This window comes from Ascaphus truei, chromosome 4 (genome assembly GCF_040206685.1).
Source record: "Ascaphus truei isolate aAscTru1 chromosome 4, aAscTru1.hap1, whole genome shotgun sequence".
NCBI lineage: Eukaryota > Metazoa > Chordata > Amphibia > Anura > Ascaphidae > Ascaphus > Ascaphus truei.
The window spans coordinates 82,195,164-82,206,606 of record NC_134486.1 but is presented as its reverse complement, the minus strand read 5'-3'; positions in this window follow the sequence as shown (position 1 = coordinate 82,206,606).

Genomic DNA, 11,443 nt, shown 5'->3' with positions numbered 1-11,443 from the left:
CTTTTCCTCTGAACCTCCCTGCAAAGATAACATCACCACCTTCATATTCCTTTTTATTACCTCCATCTCATCCTGAGCCAGTTCAACCTTTATCCTTGTCTTTTTTAATGATCACTTCTACAGATGTTGTACAAGTAGACTCTAGGTCATTGTAGAGATTGGTAATATATTGGTACCATTGTAATACCGTGGTAATAAAATCTGTCATTAAGTCAATATGTGATATAACAAAAGACACAAAGCTTCAGTGCTACATCCAATATAACAAATTATATAATTAAACACTTATCTGTTTATTTTTTCAAAAGTGAAGGTCATTTAGTTAAATTCTTTGGCCAACGTATTTTAAGCTTGTAAACCATGCCACAGTACGCCTGTCATGGAAGAGAAATACCCATTTCTGCCTTCTCTGTTTCACCCCCCCCCCCTCCTTTCCTTGGCAGTTCTGCCTGCTAGCTGTATTTGGATGTTACTTTCCTTGCAGTTTCACTCCCAGTGCAGATGTAATGGATACATTATGTTGCCTTTTTTCCTTCCAGTCTGTCACACCCCTGGTTGCTCTGGCAACATCTCCAGTCTTCCAAGTTAATGGGCTTTCCCATTCCCCCCTGTCCCTCCTGGCAGTTAGTATGGTGCAAGGAAAGTAAGCGCAAACCTTAATATTATATTGATAAATAAACAAAAAACAAATAAATATCACCAAGAGGAGATGCAGCTGGTGTGAGAGATTTCTCAATCTCTCAAAGTAACATCTGGGGGAGGACACAAAGCGCAAAAACTTCCTCTCCAGGGTGGACAAAATCACATGGAATCATAAACCGATGTAGGCAGCATATGTAGGGAAAGAAGAAAAAATATAGTGCTACACAGTTGCATATGAAATACTAGAGCAAGGAGCTCCAATACACTCACATGCTCCATAACAAATTAGGGCAGTAAACCACTCTGGGTTCAGACGCAGCTTGGTAAGGCTCTAGTCAGCTACAACACGTCCTCTACTTCCGCACTCAGGCGGCGTCTGATGTCACGTACCGGTTCCTCCAATAATCCAGCAGTGGGAGAAGGATCGTCTGGCTCCATGGTAGTCAGCAACGACGCAGGCCGTGTGGGCAGGAAGACGCGAAGGAGACACAGCTGATGTCACGGCAGAGAGTCCGCAAAGAATCTCACTGCTTAACAGGTCAGAGCGCACAGGTAACCCTACGCGTTTCATCCGGTATTCCGGACTTCTTCAGGGGTGTAGGGATACAGCGCGATGGCTCTATATTAAATAGTCCCCAAAATGGGAGGGGAATACTGACGTCACGGCACAAACTGAGTATGATAGGCTCAGTATATCACTACAATATGCCACAAATCATAAACATTGATAAAGCAATAGGAACACTTAAGGATAACTCTAAACAAGAGGGAGGGATAGTTAATAATGATAGCATACATGATATATTTATATAATAAAAATGCATTATAAATTTACACAATAAAAATCATGAAAGATATCATAAAAATCCCAAATTACAAAGACGAAGAATCTAAATGGAGACAAGAAAAAAGATCAGTGCATATGAACAATTACATTAAAAACCATATATTATAAAAACCATATATTATAAAAAACAGACCTTTGTTAAAAAGGAGATATGGAGATTAATGTGTATCTTATAAAATTGCACTCTAAAAATATCCGTATAAAAAGGAGGCTAAATCTATATCAATATTGAGGCCTAAAGGTTTAAGTGTACGCAATTTGTGTATCCAGATGTCTCCTTTTGGGAGACCTCCTGGATACGATTACCTCCTCTCCAGTTTAAAGTGACCAAATCAATGCCTATATCTCTCAAACCCTCCGGATTCGAGTCATGGAACTGTCTAAAATGTAAAGGAACACTGTGGTTTTCCAATCCATTTACAATGTTCCTTATATGCTCCAGAACTCTAACACGGAGAGCTCTGATAGTGCGGCCCACATATTGCAGACCGCAAGGGCATTGTAATAAATAAATAACAGAGGTACTTTTGCAGTTGATAAATTTATTTATTTTAAATACCTCTTTGGTCACTTGGGATAGGAAGCAATCTGTTTTGCTAATTCAAAATTTGCAGGCTTTACAGCCTGTACACTTCAAAAAACCATTAGGTTTTTGACCAAACCAAGTATCACTAGTTGGTAATGGTCTCAAAAAAGTAGGAGCAATTCTATCTTTAATATTGCGTGCTTTAGTGTAAATGACTTGAGCACGATCTGGTAAAAAGTTTTTTAAATATTGATCACTTTTTAAAATATGCCAATGCTTATTTAAAATTTTATTGATTTTAAAATGTTCGCTATTAAATTGAGTGATAAAAGGAATAAAATTAGGTTTCATCACTTTACTTGAGTGTGACTTTAATAATAGGCTTCTATCAAGTTCCCTTACTCGATTTTTAGCCTCACATAGATCAAGGAGTGCATAATCCTTCTCCAAAAATCTTTGTTCCAGCATAGCTGATTGTTCTTCAAAGACCTCAATATTGGAGCAATTTTTTCTTAATCTCATAAATTTCCCCGATGGAATATTTGAGGTCCATTGTGGATGATGACAACTGCTTTTACTAATAAAATTGTTGCAGTCGACAGACTTAGAAAAGGTTTTGCTTAAAACTCTTTTATCTTCCACATATAGAACAAGATCAAGATATGAAATGCTGGTACAATCATACTGGTGGGTGAATCTGAGGTTTAGATTATTATTATTGAGATAAATTATAAATTCCTCAAGTGATTCATTATTTCCATCCCATATGAAGAGGATGTCATCAATGTAGCGTTTCCAGGAACCGGTCCGTGACGTCAGACGCCGCCGAGTGCGGAAGTAGAGGACGTGTTGTAGCTGACTAGAGCCTTACCAAGCTGCATCTGAACCCAGAGTGGTTAAACTGCCCTAATTTGTTCTGGAGCATGTGAGTGTATTGGAGCTCCTTGCTCTAGTATTTTATATTAATTAAAACTGTGTTGCACTATATTTTTTCTTCTTTTTTCCCGACATATGCTGCCTACATTGGTTTATGATTCCATGTGATTTTGTCCACCATAGAGATGTTACTTTGAGAGATTGAGAAATCTCTCACACCAGCTGCATCTCCTCTTGGTGATATTTATTTCTTTTTTGTTTATTTATCAATATAATATTAAGGTTTGCGCTTACTTTCCTTGCACCATTTCTGTTTATCACTGTTAACTGCACTCTTTATTATATACACATATATACATTTTTTCTTTATTCTGGTCAGTATTGTGTAATTATATGATATTTTGTTTATAACATAGTATTTTCACTTTGTTTTCACTGTCACATATTTAGATTGCACTTAATATGGCCGATGCACTATGTAATGTGTTTTCACAAAGGAATCTTAAAAATCTTAATCTCAATCATTTTTTTGAATGTGATGAGGCATCCAATGCTAATGAGCATATGGAAACTCCTGGAGAAGAAGACCTGTCCCCTTATTTCCTTGAGTTAGAGAAACTCTTATTCTCTGAAACAAGGAAATGTTGGGATATGGTTTGTTTAGAAAATTATCTTAAGTCGCAACGAATCCCACGAGGCCTGCGCATTTTTAAACAGCCCACTTCCTATACTACTGATAAAGTTTTTTTTAGATAAATGGAACACTATCATTCACACATGCTCGTTTGAGCTAATGAAACTCCTTATTGCTAAACATCAGGAGTCTTTAGAGGATTTAGATACATCTATAAATGATTTACGGGTCAAATTAGAACCTTTTTCTGATACTTCTAGTTTTAAAGATAAAGATGGTAAATTACAAACTAGGATTGATAAATTACATTCTACTGTCATATCTAATAAGGTTAGTAAATTTCAGAGAGATAAATTAGACTATATTATTGGTACTATCAGGAAATGGTCTAAACCTAAAATCGACAATAAAGAGCCTATCAATCTTAATAAATATAATCAAGTTGTAGAGGTTACGTCCAGTACACCTAAAAAAACGCTCTTATGATAGATCTAAATCACCCCGCCCTTATAGAAAAGATGATAGGAAATTTGAGAAATACAGCAAGAACTATCACAGGGAAAGGGAACAAGATAAACGTGGCAAACAGCCATATTTCAATAAAGAGTATAAAAATAAGAGAGACACACACACAGATACAATCTCTCCTTCTGCTGCTTCTTTTCTGGAGAAAGGACAGAAATCCAGAGAGAGAGACGAGGATCTTGTGTTCCCATGGAGGAAAGCTTTGATGGATTGGGAGCACAAGAACCGTTTTGCACCTTGGAAGGGAAAGATCCCCAAACTCCAAAGAGAACAAGGGAGGAAAGTATAGACGAGGAACCAGAGGAGGAAAACTATCAAAACAAAAGAGCCAAGTAGTTAATACATCAGGCATTTTTAATATCAGTGACACTATTTTAACAGAATCAGACCTTCAAATACTTTCTAGAGGTTTAAAATTTGCACCTTCTGTTAAGCCGAATGCTTTTAAACTTTTTATTGACGCTAATAAATACTTGAGGAAGTTGACTTTAAAAAGGCACTTTTTAAAAATTAATTTTGATTTACCTAAAATAGACACAATTAGTGTTCCTAAAACTATTGATTTAGAATCTAATTTTTGTCATACTACATAAAAAAAACAATCCACTTTTTTCCCACGACATGATAAGGGTAATTTTGTAGATACCTTCTATAGTCTCATCACTATTGATTTTGAAAAATTAGTCCTAAATTCTAAAGGTAAGAATAATTTTACACAGAAAGAAATTGAGGCCCTAAACAAATTAGCCGAAGACAAAAATCTGGTGATAAAAGCAGCCGATAAGGGTGGTGGTACAGTAGTTATGAGTAGGAAAATCTACATAGAAGAATCCATGAGAATTCTTGGAGATCAGAATACCTACACTACTTTGACCACTGATCCTACCAAATCTTTTTCGGAAGAATTAGATATTTTTTTACACAAAGGTAAAAATTCCTGTATTTTAAGCGATAGTGAATTTAATTTTTTAAATAATACATTTCCCAAAATTCCTATTTTTTATTTTTTACCAAAAATGCACAAAGATAAAGACAGACCACCAGGTCATCCGATAATTTCCAGAATTGACTCTTTAACCTCTAATTTGTCGCAATATTTAGACACTGTTGTAAAAGATTTTGTGACAATTTTACCCTCCTTTTTGAGAGATTCCACAGAGGTAATTAATCATTTCGAAAATTTAGAATGGAAAGATAGTTTCATATGGTGCACGGTAGACGTCACTTCGCTTTATACAATTATAGATCATCCCCAAGGCTGTAGTGCCATTAGAAGGACTTTAGAACAGTCAAAAAAATTTGCACAAGAACAAACTGATTTTATTATAGAGGGTATAGAATTTATATTAAACCATAATTACTTCTCATTTGATAACTGTTTTTACCTACAAACCAAGGGCACAGCCATGGGCCCCAGGTTCGCGCCAAGTTACGCTAATTTATTTATGGGAATTTGGGAGGAAGATTATATCTTCCGTTCCAACCCTTTTGGCGCGAACCTGGTGTCCAGGAAACGCTCATTGATGACATCCTCTTCATATGGGATGGAAATAATGAATCACTTGAGGAATTTATAATTTATCTCAATAATAATAATCTAAACCTCAGATTCACCCACCAGTATGATTGTACAGTATTTCATATCTTGATCTTGTTCTATATGTGGAAGATAAAAGAGTTTTAAGCAAAACCTTTTCTAAGTCTGTTGACTGCAACAATTTTATTAGTAAAAGCAGTTGTCATCATCCACAATGGACCTCAAATATTCCATCGGAGCAATTTATGAGATTAAGAAAAAATTGCTCCAATATTGAGGTCTTGGAAGAACAATCAGCTATGCTGGAACAAAGATTTTTGGAGAAGGATTATGCACCCCTTAATCTATGTGAGGCTAAAAATCGAGTAAGGGAAATTGATAGAAGCCTATTATTAAAGTCACACTCAAGTTAAGTGATGAAACCTAATTTTATTCCTTTTATCACTCAATTTAATAGCAAACATTTTAAAATCAATAAAATTTTAAATAAGCATTGGCATATTTTAAAAAGTGATCAATATTTAAAAGACTTTTTACCAGATCGTGCTCAAGTCATTTACACTAAAGCACGCAATATTAAAGATAGAATTGCTCCTAGTTTTTTGAGACCATTACCAACTAATGATACTTGGTTGGGTCAAAAACCTAAAGGTTTTTTCAAGTGTACAGGCTTTAAAGCCTACAATTTTTGAATGAGCAAAACAGATTGCTTCCTATCCCAAGTGACCAAAGAGGTATTTAAAATAAATACATTTATCAACTGCAAAAGTACCTCTGTTATTTATTTATTACAATGCCCTTGCGGTCTGCAATACTGTATGTGGGCTGCACTATCAGACCTCTCCGGGTTAGAGTTCTGGAGCATATAAGGAACATTGTAAATGGATTGGAAAACCACAGTGTTCCTTTACATTTTAGACAGTTCCATGACTCGAATCCGGAGGGTTTGAACTATATAGGCATTGATTTGGTCACTTTAAACTGGAGAGGAGGCAATCGTATCCAGGAGGTCTCTCAAAAGGAGACATTCTGGATACATAAATTGCATATACTTAAACCTTTAGGCCTCAATATTGATATAGATTAAGCCTCCTTTTATACGGATATTTTTAGAGTGCAATTTTATAAGATACACATTAATCTCCATATCTCCTTTTTAACAAAGGTCTGTTTTTTATAATATATGTTTTTTACAATATATGGTTTTTATAATATATGGTTTTTAATGTAATTGTTCATATGCACTGATCTTTTTTCTTGTTTCCATTTAGATTCTTCATTTTTGTAATTTGGGATTTTTATAATATCTTTCATGATTTTTATTGTGTAAAATTATAATGCATTTTTATTATATAAATATATCATGTATGCTATCATTATTAACTATCCCTCCCTCTTGTTTAGAGTTATCCTTAAGTGTTCCTATTGCTTTATCAATGTTTATGATTTGTGGCATATTGTACTGATATACTGAGCCTATCATACTCAGTTTGCGCTGTGATGTCAGTATTCCCCTACCATTTTGGGGACTATTTAATATAGAGCCATCGCGCTGTATCCTTACACCCCTGAAGAAGTCCGGAATACCGGATGAAATGCGTAGGGTTACCTGTGCGCTCTGACCTGTGAAGCAGTGAGATTCTTTGCGGACTCTCTGCCGTGACATCAGCTGTGTATCCTTCACCTCTTCCTGCCCACACGGCCTGCGTCGCTGCTGACTACCACGGAGCCAGACGATCCTTCTCCCACTGCTGGATGATTGGAGGAACCGGTCCGTGACGTCAGACGCCGCCCGAATGCGGAAGTAGAGGACGTGTTGTAGCTGACTACAGCCTTACCAAACTGCGTCTGAACCCAGAGTGGTGAGTGTTTTGGAGCTCCTTGCTCTAGTATTTTATATTAATTAAAACTGTGTTGCACTATATTTTTTCTTCTTTCCCTACATATGCAATCTACATCGGTTTATGATTCCATGGGATTTTGTCCACCCTAGAGAGGGAGTTTTTGCACTTTGTGTCCTCCCCCAGATGACAGTTAGTATGGCCTGACCCCTATCCCTGTGTCACAAGCAGTACCCACTGTCTTTTCTTCCTGACATTGGCAGAGTGAGTACATTCATGTTACACCCTTATGGCAAGGCCAATTCTTTTCACCTGCCCTTACTACAAAGCACCCACAGAGATACACCTATCCAACACAAACATCTTATCCACAAGTGCCTGTTTTTTTGCTGCCTTCCTAAATAAAGTGAAGACAATATACAGGACTTGTTGTGCTTTGGAAAGAGGGCTGAGTTGAAGCTAGCTGGGTTCATTCATACCCCAGACATGACCCTGGATCCAGAATAGTGAAAATAAGTCTGTGTGTCTTGGACACACACACACAGGAACTGCTACTCACAACCCTTATGCTATACAGAATAGTCTCTGCACCCCAGACCGAGCAGCAGGCTTTATACCAAAGAGCACAGACATTCTACAGCAAAAGCCTTACAAACAGCAAGCAGCTTACACTGCACACAACCTGCAGCAGCTCTAAACAGCCTGCAGCTTACACCACTTCTGCAGCAGTACAAGCAAGCAGCTTACACTGCACACAGAGCCAAGCAGTCTTTACATCAGGCTACATCACTGCAGTCAGACAAGTGCATTATACACAGAACTTTGATTGCTTTTTTCTGTCTTTGAGTCCACCCTCTGCACAGCTTTGCAGTGAGGGATTACTATCTCACCTAACCCTGCGCACGTCCCCACGGCCAGCGCCACCAAGGGCCACGCCACCAGACACCGCCAGGACACGGGTCAGAGCCACCGGACACCTGTAAGTACAGCTACCCCTACGCTTACCGCTGCAGGACACCTACCGGCACTATCTGAGATATCCATTGCTGACGCAGGTAACAGACCGCACGCCACACGCATTGGCTAATGGCCTAGACACACCTGCAGCATGGCAGAACTCAGATCCTCACCAGACATCACGCAGGAGAGTGACCACTCAGACACAGAGACCGCTGCGCAACTGCAAAAGGCGCAGGCAGACGCAAGGACTAAACGGATAGTTAAACCCGTGAAAAATATGAGACTGACATTGAAGCGCACCGCGCTAAATTAGAGAAGGCCTGGGAAACAACCACACTTGGAATACGCAATGTCGCCGGCCCTGGCAATTCCGTACAACAGCTCGAGCAGGCAATAACTCAATTAAAGATAGATCACTCATCCTACCAAGAGCTGTCAGAGGCATACGTCACTTACTTGGCCAGGGCTAACATCGGCAAAAGTCTGCAAAAAAGGGACTTACAGCATAATATTGACTTAACACGTGACAGCCGCGTGCAAACCACCATCACGGACGCCCAAAGCTAGAGAAAAGAGCTCCTCCTTGAGACCGCATCGCAGCGCTCCAGCACATCCAGACACTCATCAAGGTCAGCAAGATCAGCGCAATCTCACGTGTCTAGCGCAAGCACAAACGCCACCAAGGCGCAAGCCACCACAGAGGAGGCACATGCCAGGGCCGCATACGCTCAGAAAGAGGCAGCCATGAAACTAGAAAGGGCCCACATAGAAGAGGAGGAGCAGATAGCCGCTGCCACCGCCGCTGCAGCCGCTGCACGGAAAAAGACAAAGGTGGACGTTAACCTAGAGGCCCTACATCAAGAAAGGGAAGCTGCTGTCGCCATAGCCCAAGCCGAAGTCTTAGAAGCAGCCGTGCAACAGGATGGCGGGAGCAACCGTACAGACGGATAGCCTCAGAGGATCCAGCCCAATGCACTGAAGACTACGTAAGGAGTCTCTTCAGTGTAAACACCAGCGCACCATCTCAACACGAAGGGAGTGACTTCACAGACACCGAAGACTTGCTAGGTTCACGTGGAGAAGACGTCGTTCCTTTAAGGGTACACGCTACCTGGGATAGCCACAGCCGTAACAGTGACCCACACGCCAGCGCTCACACGGATGCACTACAACAGGCTCGAAATCCAGGTACACCGACACGGGAAAACACAGCCCCTCACACCAACCAGCAGTCATCACGCATCCACACCAAGGAAGAGGCGACCGCAAGGACCCTCCCAGCAACTACCTCAGAACGCGACCAACACGCCGATGCCTCAGGCCTGACAGACATGGCCATGATCTGGCGTGACAACTTTGACGACCGTCCTGAGAACTACCGGATGTGGAAGTTCATGTTCAAGGACACAATCAAGAGCCTGGGCTTCTCAGCAAGGGAAGAGCTCAACCTGCTATCCAAATGGCTGGGAAACGAATCCAGGGAGCACGCGAAGAGACTTCGGACGGCAAAAGCGAACCACCCCCAAGTAGGTCTCGACCTACTATGGAAAAGGCTAGAAGAGCGCTACAGTAGCCCCGACGCAGTCGAAGATTCACTCTTCAAGAGAGTCGACAGCTTTCCCAGGATCACAGCTAAAGACTACTTGAAGTTACGAGAGCTCGGGGACCTGCTGCAAGAGCTGGAGTTTGCAAGGAAAGACCATTCCTTAACAGGTCTCAACGTCCTAGACTCAGCTTGTGGAGTGAGACCCATCTTGGAGAAGCTACCCTACAACCTCCAAGAAAGATGGATTTCACAAGGCTCCAAATACAAAAGGGAGAAGCAAGTCACCATCCCTCCCTTCTCATTCTTCTTGAGCTTCATCCTCGAAGCGGCAAGGACAAGGAACGATCCCAGTTTCATCTTGGGTGCGCAAACCACACACAGTGCAAGCAGCCTGAGGAATGAGAGACCAGTGATGAGATACGGTAACACTCAAACACCCATCTCGGTCCACAGGACGGACGTGTCTCCCACGACCCAAACTACTCCCGATCAGTCAGTCGCCGGAGACGAGAAACCAAGGGACCCAAACAGGGAATGTCCCATACACAAGAAGCCACACCCACTTAACAGATGCTTTGGGTTCAGGATGAAGTCCTTAGGGGAACGCAAGAAGTTACTCTGAGAATTCGGAGTCTGCTTCAGGTGCTGCGACTCCATGACTGACCTAGCCAAGGACTGCAAGGAGGCCATCAAATGTGCAGTGTGCAAAAGTGACAAGCACGTAACATCTCTACATCCAGAGGCGCTGATACTCCACCAACTCAACAACCCATCCTCCGTAGCAGAGCATGGTGGGGAGGAAGGAGAAGGAGAGTCAACATCTGTCACGTCTCAGTGCACCGAGGTTTGCGGAAAAGGAAGTGACAAAATGTGCTGCTCCAAAATATGCCTTGTCACAGTGCACCCCCAGGGACAACCTGAGAGGGCTATCCGGATGTATGCAATCCTCGACGATCAAAGTAACAGATCATTGGCGAAGACGGAATTCTTCGACTTATTCAACTTACAAGACAATGCCTCCCCCTACACCATCAGAACCTGTGCAGGGTCAACTGAGACAACAGGGAGAAGAGCAAGTGGCTACGTCATACGTTCAGTGGATAACAGAGTGAAGATAGCTCTCCCCACCCTCATCGAGTGCAACTACATGGCTGCAAACAGGGACGAGATTCCCACACCAGACATGGCACGTCATCACCAGCACCTCAGAGGAATAGCCAACTACATCCCGCCGGTAGAACAAGGCGCCAAGATCTTGCTGCTGCTCGATAGGGACATCTTGAGGGTGCACAAAGTCCGTAAACAGCGTAACGGACCCCACAACGCACCATTCGCCCAAAGACTTGACCTAGGATGAGTGATAGTGGGCAACATGCGCACTGATAAAGGACACGAACCAGACTATGTCAATGCCCGCAGAGCGGTGATAACAGAATGCGGACACACATCTCTCTCCGAACCGTATCTTGGCCATTTCCAAGTGACAGGAAGGCCAAGTGAAGAGAAGAG